This window comes from Glycine max, chromosome 14 (genome assembly GCF_000004515.6).
Source record: "Glycine max cultivar Williams 82 chromosome 14, Glycine_max_v4.0, whole genome shotgun sequence".
Lineage (NCBI taxonomy): Eukaryota > Viridiplantae > Streptophyta > Magnoliopsida > Fabales > Fabaceae > Glycine > Glycine max.
The window spans coordinates 10,121,154-10,133,165 of record NC_038250.2 but is presented as its reverse complement, the minus strand read 5'-3'; positions in this window follow the sequence as shown (position 1 = coordinate 10,133,165).

The window sequence follows — 12,012 nt, the reverse complement described above, 5'->3', positions numbered from 1 at the left end:
ATAACCCATATGATTGTGACTGATTTAATGACCAACTTTGATAATGACTGATTTTTTTATCAATATTTATACAGTAACAATTTAGCAACAAAATAGTGGTTAGCAAGTCAGTCTCTAATAAATACACTAAAAGGATCATATATAGTTTCGAATATTTAATCCTTTCTTTTTGAATATTTTAATCAAATATATAATTTAAGAAATAAAAATTACTTTCCAACTTGAGACTGATATTTTATATATGTAAATCCGCATAAAAGTCAATAGATAAACTAGATAGATGGAAATATGAAAGTTGTTGAAAAAGAAAAAAAATGAATATATAAGATTTAATATTGAATTTTACAAAGAATATCTATGATATTGTTTATATTTATAATTTATAAATATAAACAAATGAAAGACTTTACAAGATAATTTATGATGCCACGAAATATATAGACGAAGCAAAATTGATCTAGGATTCATAATATGATCCAAAAGTTGAGTTTGTATTCATTTCACTCAAGTCTATAAACACATAATAAAGTAGGAACAAAAATTGAAAAATACGTATAAGAAAAGGAAACCAATGTTCTCTATTTTTCAGCCATATTAAATTTAAAATTACAAGTGTGAACTAATATTAGACTAAAAATGGGCAGGGTTAGAGGTTTTCCGAATAAGCATCAATCTCACAATCGCAGTTTTAGATAAGCTTCATGAAAATTCATTTATAGTTTGGTTATTACTTAAATTCGAGGAACTTTAGTGTTGAAGAGATGAGCTAGGTAGTTTTTCTCAAGGTGACATACTGCATTCACTTGGGGAAAAAAAGTTACAATAATGTGCATCATGGAAAGAGAAAGGGCAATGAAGAGTAAGAAATTACCATGAAAAGAGAAGTGATGTAATAATCACCCTGAAGGTATCTATGATCAAATCCTGCAATGGTTAAAAATAAAATAAGATTTAGAATTATAATAATTGGTCACAATTAAAATAAAAGGAACTTTTGAATCAGTATAAGAAGCCAAAAAATCAGAAGACAACACTACATTGTATAGGATCAATTCATGACTCATGAACATGTTGAGTCATCATGTTAGCATCTAGTTAAGATCAACTGTTTATAGAAAGCAATTTATGAATTTTTAAACTAACAAGTGTCTCAATTCAACATTAACCAATGTATATATTTTCACTATGATCTCAACACTCAAAATCTTAAACAAACCATATTACCAACAAAAAGAAAAAGAAGCTTAAACAAACATTCCCTATCCCCTCCCGGATTCTTCATATTAAGTAATTCATTATGATAAAAGCTAAATCCCACATGAATAGTGACTTGCCGGTCAACTTCTTTACAATCTCCTGAAGAGCTGGGATATGTGTTGATCTACCCTCAAGGATGACTTCGTCAAAATCTAGGTTACTGCTGATGTACACTAGCTAATAAACTTAACAGTTAGCAATGTTGTTGTAATGAACAAGAAAAAAGAAATCAATAATTTCTTAACAGTCAATTACCACATGACAATAATTTTTATCATTTATTTTTTCATTTATTACTTTATTATTTAAGGAACATGGCTTTCCAGTTGGCCAACCCATTTATTGTCAAAATTTCAGCGATCTTTTCACTAGTATTTATCAATTTATGCAAAAAAATAAAATGGAAGTGCTTTAAAGATGGAATAGTTATTCCACCAAATACTCTAACTCAATCAAAGTGAGAGTACGTATTAGTTTGGAAGACGAGCAATAATAATATGCCAAACAATGACAATAATAGGCCAAGATATATAGATACTTTTAATTCTTTAGGAAGGAATACAAATGCGGACACTGTTAAAAATGGCATGTATAACATGCAACCTCCTTAAGTATCATATATTCAATGACCAATTTTGGTAATGACTGATTTACTGATCAATATGCAATAATGATTAGTTTAACAACAAAAAGTGGTTACTAAATCAGTCTCTAAATCTCTAAAGGATCCATCATGTACCCCCTTATAGTCATCAACTATGGAAAAACAATTTTATTCAATTTTATACTCAATCATGTGAATGAATGTTATTCATGTGAAAAATGAACTTTGAATTTTTCACAGTAATCTCATTCGCTCATACAAAACCAATTGGATGTTTGATAGATATAACCTCTCTACCAACGGATAGATTAAAGTGCCCAGATCCAGAGGCTCATGAAATTTCTTTCCTTTGCATAACTCACTGGAAAATCAGTCAAGAATAAGCAGTTAAATCTAGACTCTAATTAAGAGTAATACTAAATCATCATTTGTAAACACACACTGCCAACATGCTTTCCATTTGGCATCTCTTAATCACTTTCAAAGACTAAGTGCCAACACAAGAACAAATTTTCCTATCTTTTTCCATTCACCAATACATTTTATGTTGACTCATTTAACAAGACATATTATTTCCAATCAAAAGCATTCTTACATCTTCATCACCATCTAAAATCATGTTCCGGAAATAGCAATATCATTTATTAGGAATAACATCACTAATATTTTAAAGCAATATTCAAAAAATATAAATATTTATATTTAGTCTAAAATATGTTTTCAATCACTAATAAATACCCAAAATAAAAAAACAATTTTGTTTTTGTCTTTAGCACCTTTTTTTCAAGTTCCTTATAAATTAACAAATTTTAAATTTGCTAAAAATATGAAAACAAACACAAAATTTATTAATTTATAAGAAATTAAAAAAAATTCTAAGGATCAAAAATAAAATTTTTATTTTATTAAAGAGTAAAAACGAAGAAATTATTTTATTAAAAAACAAATTAAAAATTCAGATATTTATTAAAAATTACACACATATTTTAGTCATATTGGTCAAATCTAAACAGTGATAATGTACGAAAACTCTTATTTATAATTTCTTATATATGGACAAGCAAGAGAGATAAAGACAGCGATGAAAAGGTCATATACCACAAGCATTAATTAATTAAGCATTTGATACCAAGAACACTGGACAACTCTAATCCCAATCCACCTATTCAAAAGGTCTCTATAGTTTCATATACCACAAGCATGTGCGGTTGAATTATGTTATGATGATCTTTGGTCCCGACGTACATTTTGTAGAAAGATGCTTCAATATTATATTCCTCAAACATCTATCTTAATTCTCTACTAATATGCTGACTAATCTAGTAAGTTTCTTATATGGAATGTTAGAAACTTTAAAACGAGATAAGTCAATTTGGTTTCGATGATTAGATGTATATAGTATCATTCGCGTGTTATTTATTTATTATAATTGAACCAAGTTTTCACACATAGACGCGGTAGAATAAGCGAAGAATTGAAGTTATTCCACTACAATTAAGGTGCAAGCTCCACTGACCAAAACTGGTAATTGGGCCCCCATGGCGGCAAGGTTAATTTTTTGATAAGGGCATTGTATTCTAAAGTTTATGAAGCATTCAACGATAGAGAAATGTAAGCAAGATAATCCTATCTTGACTATATGTATATTTTTTTGTAGTGATATCGTAGAGGATCATGACAAAATTAACGAATTATTTGTCGTCCTTATTAGTCAACCTAGCTAGAATCAACTTGCACTATAGTACATAGACTTGACTATTCTAGAGGGTTAGAACTTAGAATAGTATTTCAATTAACCAATTACATATTCATCGAACCTAAACAATTTTGCACTGTTGTTTTATGGTGCTGATTTATTTGTACTGTTTGGTGCTGATTCTACAGTCATTATGGTGCTGTCAGTGTCTTATGATGCTCATATATATGATTATATATATCTCTTGATCCTTTTACTGGCTTTCATACTGTCCAAGTTTTAGGGTTGAATTGGTTTGATAGTTTCATGGATAATTTTTGCTGACATTCCTCTACTGTGGAATACTTCCTAAACTTTTAAAATAAAAAAAATGGCTAATCCCACGTAACTTAATGCTAGCCCACCAGTTTTGGTCAAGGGACCTTATTGTTTTATAAATCTGAATTGTAGTGGAATGACTTCTATTGTTCTTGGGCTATATTGTGCTCTTTGTTGTGAAGACTTGGATCAATTGTAATAATTAAATAAGGTATGGCGGCTATTAAAAATGACATTATTAAGGTATGGCGGCTATTAAAAATGACATTATTTTAACAATGCTATAAATTAACATGAGTTTGCCTTTACTAAATTTAAATCTCAGTCATGCTTAATTATCAAAGTAAAAGGTTTGTCTTTTTCTTTCGGTGTGTAGTCTATGAACTTTTTGGAATGCTAGCTTGAAGAGTTTGTTGTTCTGGAAGGCAATATGTTTCTTTTTTAGTGTTATTAGGCTAGCAGGTTTCGTGTTATATGTATGTAAATATATTGCCAGATAATGTTTAATTTTGTAGAATTGCTGACAGGTTTGGCGTATCTCATTTTTTTTTGGCTGATAAAAATAAGGTATGGCGGCTTTTTCATAATTAAGTAATAAATAATTAAATTGCGTGTGAATGATCCTCTTTATATCCTATCATCCAAACCAAATTGACTTGTCTTTCGGTATAGTAACTAGTATGGCACGCAAGCAATATCACTAGTCACATTAGTTTTCAGTCATATTCCAAAATAAATTGTGTATACGCTAATAAGTTTAAATATACTAAATTGTTTCATAAATACAATACACACTCATAAAAAACACATTTTGATTTTTTATTTATAGTTTTCATTGTTCGATCTTATTTATTCTATTTATTTTTTAACTATCAATAGAACTTTTGGATCCCAAATAAAATTATGTGATATTTCCACAAACATTCATTTTTTGTGAACATAAGATTAATCTTTCATTTGAAGCTCAATCACAAGTAAAGTTTCTCACCTCTAGCCTCCCCAATTTGTGGAGGTTACTATTTGTTCAATAATTACTGTAATTACATTGACAGTTATTCAAAATGTGAAAAATATTGTGTTTAATTATAATTATAATCAACTTTAATACTATCATAATGATTTTGTTTAATTGGTAATTATTAATTCATAGTCATTTTTATTTGATCCATCTTGTGTTGCAGAATTTTTATTTTTGAAATTATTTTTAGTTAAAATAAATTTATTTAAGTAATTATTATTAATTTTTATATAATATAAACAATGACATAATTTGATAAAATACCATGCATGTAAATATATTGAATATTATAAAGGACATAATATGTTTTTGGTCTTTCAACTTTTAACGATTTTTGTTTTTTTCCCTAAATAAAATTTTACCGGATCTTTGTCCCTTTACTTTTCTACATTTATTTTTTTAGTCCATGTCATTAAATATCATTATTAAGTGATAATGTGACAATCAGGTGTCCCACTGTGTCAAATTTTTGGATAAATTATATTTGTAGTTCTTTATCTTTTTTTATGAAATTCACTTTTAATCTTTTTACAATTTTTTTTACCAGCTTTAGTCCCTCAACAATTTTTTGATGGTCCTAGTCCCACCACAATTTATGTGACCGAGTCCTACAACTTTTTCTATCATTGTTTTTAGTTCATCTAGCGGTTCTATGGAATTTTCTAACATAGTAAACTACTAGAAAATTTTTAGTGGTTTTCCACATTTTTGTAACGTGTTAGAATCGCAAAAAAAAATGTCTTGAACTAGCAATATTTTATTACGTGGATATTATTACATCATACTAGTAATTCATGTGGTTGCCACATAATCGCTAAACAAATGATAATAGATGATGACTAAAAACAATTATGGACAAAAGTTGATGGACAAAAAATTTTGGAGAGACTAACACCAGTCAAAATATTGTTAAAGGACTAAGAATATATTTCGTAAAAAGATGAAGGATTAAAATCATAATTTACCTAGAAATTTAACACATTGGATTAATACTAATAAATCATATGACATGTTATGTTATCACTTAATAATAATATTTAATGATAAATACTAAAATCATAAACATAGAAAAGTTTATTGAGACTAAGATCAGTCAAAAAATTTGTTTCATGTTCTAAAAATAAAAATCACCAAAAAGTGTAAGGACCAAGAATATATATTTTTCCTATTTTAAACATCAAGTAATCTTTTATTACATAATCTTCTTAAGAGCTCATAAAAATATAATATTTTTAAGAGCATGTTTTAATTATCATACAAATTCGGCTACATTCTTTTATATTTACCGACGAGCATATTAAATTTAAGGTTTATTATCTTTCTAGTTCCTAAACTGATTTAAGTTTCTGAATTAGGAGGAATTAGAACATTGTCCATAGAAGACATGCTTGTATCATTTTGTTTCCAAATTTTCCTATCCTCTAATCTTTGGGTAGTGTAATTCACCTTGAGAAAAATGTTTATTTCTTTCATATCATTTGTTGGAGGCAGAGAATCACAAACATAAGTTATTTTGGGGATTTTACATCAGTTGTAGAAGCGATGTAGACCCAACAATGTAAAAGTGAGACTTTTTTACACCAGACTTTAAACCAATGTAAAAAAAAAAAAAAACACTTTCTGCATCAGAATTAACAATAACCATCACATCCTAACTCACTAATCTATGGAAGACATAGCCTTGTAAGTTGAGGAATGAATGGCAGGGGCACAATGACGGATGTCTTAGGCGTAAGTTGTCGAGTGATGAAATACATTAAGGACTAGGCCGGGTTACCTTGTGTTGGAAACATCATCTCACCGAATTACTTAGCATTCCATTGACTGGTGGGATAGTATGCCCCAAGGTACAGACTATGAATGTTCTAATTTTTTCTGATATTGAGTTCATTTGAGGAAGATGAAGATTATTACCACGATTTGAGGCATATATATGTACTCCTAGTCTCTATCCAAACAAGAAGTATGGATCCATATCAAGTTTAATGGGTAGAACTAGCATAAATAGATAAACACTAAGTTCCCCCTGCTAAATTCTATGCCAATTGATTGACGATATTTTTATACCATCAATATATATAAATAAGTTTATAGTCAAACATCACTCCTCTATCTGTCTTTTCCGTGAATGTACTCGCTCGATCGATACATGAAGCTGGCAATCGTGCCCATTGACTAATTTTCCCCTTGCTGACATGGTTATTTCAAAGATTGTGAAGATTTTGATGAGTAGATACAGGACTCGAAGTCCAATTTTATTTATACTTGTATTTGGGAGAGGGTAGAATACATGCGCGCGCTGCTTTAAATAGGTTATTTGATTTATGGGTTAAGAAAAGTTATCACATATTTTTCTTGAATCTATTTAATTTTTATTTTGAATAGATGTATATATTTTGAAAAAAGAGCAAGTTTCTTTATATAATATTTGCTAGCATCAGCTTCCAAAGGTGGACGCAAGTAGAGTCGGCTTAGCTGACATTTATATCGTCACAAGTAGGATCGGACACTCCCCAAGACATTTTTTACTTTAGTTTTAATATATTTAATTATTTTCTCTCAACGTCGGTTTAGCTGACTCTATTATTAAATATATTACAGAAAGAATAGAACCCGAGAGGAGACAGAAAAACTGAGGAAATAATCTAGAAGAATTGCTCTTGCTTAAAAGTTACAGTACATAAGGTGCAAAAAATAAAAGCTAAAAATATTTTTTTAAAATGAGAGGGAAAAATATGAGGGAAGTAATATAAATCTGCATTTAATAAATTTGTCAGATAACATCTGGGTCATATTTATCACTTAAAGACAATCAGATCTAATCATGTAAGCCACATAGACTATGGCACATGTATATCATATTCTTTAGAACTAGTTTTAATCTATAAATCAGCAGTGCCTTAATAAATGCAAAGAAGAAAAACTTAAAGTTGGCTCGACTCAGGATTTTTCCGCAGCATTTACACAAATCATGTCACTGAATGAGGTTCGTAACTTAAAGAATGAAAAATTATAACTGCAAAGACACAAAGTGCAGTTAATTTAAATTTGCAAGGCACTAAGTGCAGCCTTCATGCAGTATATAGGGGACTAGGAAGCAGAAGGAAATGGTCAAACTCACATTCTAATTAGCAATCTGGAGAACTTGTTTCAATTAAGAGTACGTACTGTGATAATAAACAATAATTTGCAATGATTATACGTGCAGTTGTAGCCTGGAGAATATCTTCATTGCACACTCACTTAGGTACTTCTCGTTATCAATTGGATCAGTTTCACTATCACATTGTTCACCACTGCAGTATCAAATAAACATAAAAGTTTCTAGTGTTCAGTAAGTTTTCTAGTTCCATAATTTAACTGGTGTTCAAGAAATGTATTTTAAACTTGCAAGTAATGAAATTGAAACAAAGAGTAGTGTGATGTCAGACCAAAACAAGTATGATAATCTACACAAAAGGATAAAGGGGTGTTGAACTCATATCAAAGCCAATTAGTTAACAAGTATTTAAGTCACTGCTTAAACTATCAATGCCTTTTACAATCCCAGTTAGCCTTATTTAACTTCATAGTTCATACATAAAATAAAAATCTTCAAATGGATCAGTTTATTGAACTCATCCTATGGCTGAAATGATTTCATTATTTCAATGAGCACAAAAGAATAAAGGGGCAGAGAGTGACACAGTATAGGAATTAACTTTTAACAGAGAAAACGTTTATTAGCAGAAAAAAACCCAAGAAAATCAATCAACAATATGAAGGTCCTGACTGTGTCTAGTAGTATGATATTAGAAACATACCTTTCAATTTCCTTCCATGTTCAATAGCAAGGGCATTGAGGACAACGAACGAAAGGAGTGTGGAGACCACAGTATGAAGGTCCTGACTGTGTCTGGTAGTATGATATTAACTTGAAGAAGCCGGTTCCTCGCTCAAGAGCTTCACCAAATAGCTTAGGTACAAAAACAAGGGTTATTGGTGAAATGGAAAGAGAAACAAAAATCCATGAGAATGTGAGAAGGTTAATAACTGCGTTGAATGGAAAGGGACCCTCCTTCACTCCATCGTGGTTGAGACTTAATTGAGAGGTCAGTGTATGAAATTGAAACTTAATTTTGGATTAGGTTTTTCCGGCACAGAGGGGCAATGCGATCGAATGTTGAAATTTTCTTAGAATATTGGTATTTAATATTAAAAATAACATATACTACCAACGCATAAAATAAAAATAAAATAAAAATTATAAAAATATTATCAAGCCTCGGCTTACCCGACGCATATAATAAGAAAATATTGTAAAACATAATAAAATAGTATAAAGCGTCAGCTAGTTCAACGCAAATGTTCGTAAAATAAATAATAAAGAAATCAAAATCGGTTTAGTGTCCACTAGGAGTCGATTTAGTGTAAATATAATAAGTGATATAATTTGATTGGAAATGAGAGAAAAAGACAAATGAAAAGTGTCAGAAGAATGTTTAAAATAATAAGATTTTCAAATATCACCGCACTATCTATTAAAAGCAAACTATGGCAAAACATGAAGCACCTGGTCCACGCCTGCAGCCCATTTTACATTGAATGCAATTCAACCTAAGAGCAACTGCGTCGCATTGATTAAGAAGCACCCGTGCTTGATAGGAATGGCACTTTTCTAGCTATTATTACCATTGGAGTGCAGTGCTTGTTAAGCATGAAATGTTATAGAAGCGGTGCTGCTACTGCACATTAATATTGATGGCTGATCATGAATGACTTTGTCTTTTTGCTTTTCTATCATATTTTTAACACTTAAAAAACAAATCAAATTGGTTTGTAAGCAGAATTGGTTCTGCGACAAGCCAGAGACCACGTGAATATGACTATCAATATTATTAGTTAATATCCATGAAATGACAAGGCGAGCACTTTATCACAATTTAAGGAGGCAATAAAATTCATAAGGTAAAGATCGCGTGACAGTGGGTGCAATTGTGACGATTAACCATAGACCTAATAAAAAGATGATTACACAAATGTAAGGCATCGTGAGGTCCCAGAACACATGTTCATTGAAGTTACAAAAAAGTTGGGGGAAAATTAGAGATCATGTACATCCAGGCCTAGACACACCATGGTTGTAAATTGTGATCCGCAATTACAATTGCGACCCCAATATTGTTGTGGAGTGCCCGCAATCGCATTGCAATTGCGATGTGAATTTCGACCACATGAAATGCCAAAATGCATCCGCATATTAGCCGCAATGGGACCATAACATCATTTTATTTCACTTTTTATAATAATAATAATAATAATAATAATAATAATAATAATAATAATAATAATAATAATAATAATAATAATAATAATAATTCATGCTTCAATCATATATTCTAAGTTTTAAGTGTCAATGGTCAAATGGGTGTGATCCTATTGGATGTTGGAGGATACCATATCTTTAATGAATGAAATGTTATACTATTTTATGAATAAAAGATATACTAATAATTAGAAGACTTAAATGCGTTTTTAATTCTTAATAAATATCTGATTTTATATTTATTCTCTAATATATTTTTGTTTTACGATGAATTTCTAATAAAATAATATTTTTTTTTGTCTTTGACACTTATTTTTAGTCTCTATTAATACAGATTAATACAAAATTTGCTAATTTGTGAAGAAGTAAACACAAAAATTTCTAATTTATTAGAGACTAAAATAAAATATCAAGGATAAAAAATAAATGTGTTATTTTATTAGGGATTCAACCCAAAATAAAAATTTATTAGGGAGCAAACACAAAAATTAGATATTTATTAGGAATAAAAAACATAACTAAGCCTAATTAGAATATATGTAAAATCTTTTTTACATTCAGCACAAATGTATAATAGTTTCACACTACAATAAGCGCAATTCACATTGCAGTAGTTGCAATAGCAGCACCTGTGACCACAATGATAATTTAAAACCATGAGACACTCACTACTAGAAAAAAGATTTTCTACGACGATGAAATAATGATGATTCCTCAAGAACCGTCTTAGTATATAAGGCAGTGACAATTTTCTAAATACGAAATTTTTCAATGAAGACGATTTTACGAAAATCGTTTTGGGAACTACCATTTTACGATGGTTTCGCGAAAATCGTTTTAGAATGGTTGTCATTCCAAGACAATTTGTCTAAAACCGTCTTAGAAGTGAATGTATTTTTAATTTTTATATCTCTCCCTCCCTCTACTCTCTTGCGCTTCACTCTTCCTCTCACTCTCCAACTCCTCCTCTACCTCCTTCAATTCTTCCTTCTCCGACCCACCTCCTCCACAACAAACCCCCTCTCCCTCCACCTCCTTCATTCAATCTCCCAAACCCTCAACAACGTTGTTTCGTTCTCCACTAGATTTCCCAATTTCTCTCCCCCCTTCCCACCAAAAACATGGCCATCGAAACCCTAGAAGACACCAAGCCTCCCCTCCAGGACGACGACCATGAAAAATTGGAGATTCCTAAGAGTGGCGCTTCCTCAGACGATGCCGCTGCAAAATCCAAGGACGTGAATGCCATCGACCAAAGAGGAAGATGTCGTTGAGGAGAAGAAAGAAGAGATCAACGAAAACAAAGAGGAGAAAGACGATGTCAAAGACAAAGAATTGAAGAAGAAGAGGAAGACAAAGCAGAAGAGAAAGAGAAAGAGAAGGGTAAGGGTAAGAAGAGTAAGAAAGATCCAGTTACGTCGACGCTGAGTGAAAGGCCCACGAGGGAGAGGAATACGATGAAGTGCTTCTCTGTGCCCTCGCCGACCAAGTCTGCAAGGTCCTCCACTAGTAAAGGTTTGATAATTGAAAAGGTAAAGTTTAATTTTTTTTTTATTTTATTTAACTGCTTATTTTTTTGAGTTTGTGAGGATCGAAATAGTGAAGTGCTTCAACGTCACTACTACAAAAATGGTCTTCTACGATGCTGGTTTTACAACAACTCTAACAAAACCGATGTCGTGAGTAAAGCGGTGGCATTTTTGTAAATATTTACAAAGTTTTAAAGACGGTTTTATGAAAACCGTATTTGAAAGCATATTACGACATCGGTTCTTAAAGAACCGATGTAGAATGGGAGAATACAGTCTTCGAGG